We start from the raw sequence: 583 nt of genomic DNA on the forward strand, positions 1-583 counted from the left end.
TGCGTGCCAAATGAACTTTTCTCTCAAAGTTTACACTGCTGGCAAATGTAGATAAGGATTAAAATTTAAAAACTAACTAATACAACTAAAGTAAAACCTGTGGAAAATTAACAATAAAATACTTTTTTCGCAAAATTTATAAAGGACCCTTTTATTTCTCAAAAAAAACTGGGTAACAGTTATTCGTCGCCACGCTGTATATATATATATCTCATTATCCACTGATCGGATCTTAACCAGATTAGTATGGGACCACTTCTGAGACACTATCTTTCCGATACGATTATCGAAATCAGTTAACGTGGTCCAAAGTTATGCGGTAACATACATTAAAAAAAAAATAAAATATTCCGACGAACTGATAACCTCCTCCTTTTTTGGAAGTCGGTTAAAAAGGTAGAGTATATTCGTTTAAGAATGTCCACGATTTAGATTTCCCTGATTTCATATATACACATTTGATATTGCCTTTTTTGAGATATTTGCCTATTCTGCCTTAAAGGCCAGAATGCAGCTCTCAACAAAACCAAAAACTGCATTTAAATGACGTACAAGAAATGGTTAAAAAAATTTTTTTCTGTCA

The sequence above is a fragment of the Rhagoletis pomonella genome, unplaced genomic scaffold (assembly GCF_013731165.1).
Source record: "Rhagoletis pomonella isolate Grant_MI unplaced genomic scaffold, Rhpom_1.0 Rhpom_scaffold_00973, whole genome shotgun sequence".
NCBI classification, from domain to species: Eukaryota; Metazoa; Arthropoda; class Insecta; order Diptera; family Tephritidae; genus Rhagoletis; species Rhagoletis pomonella.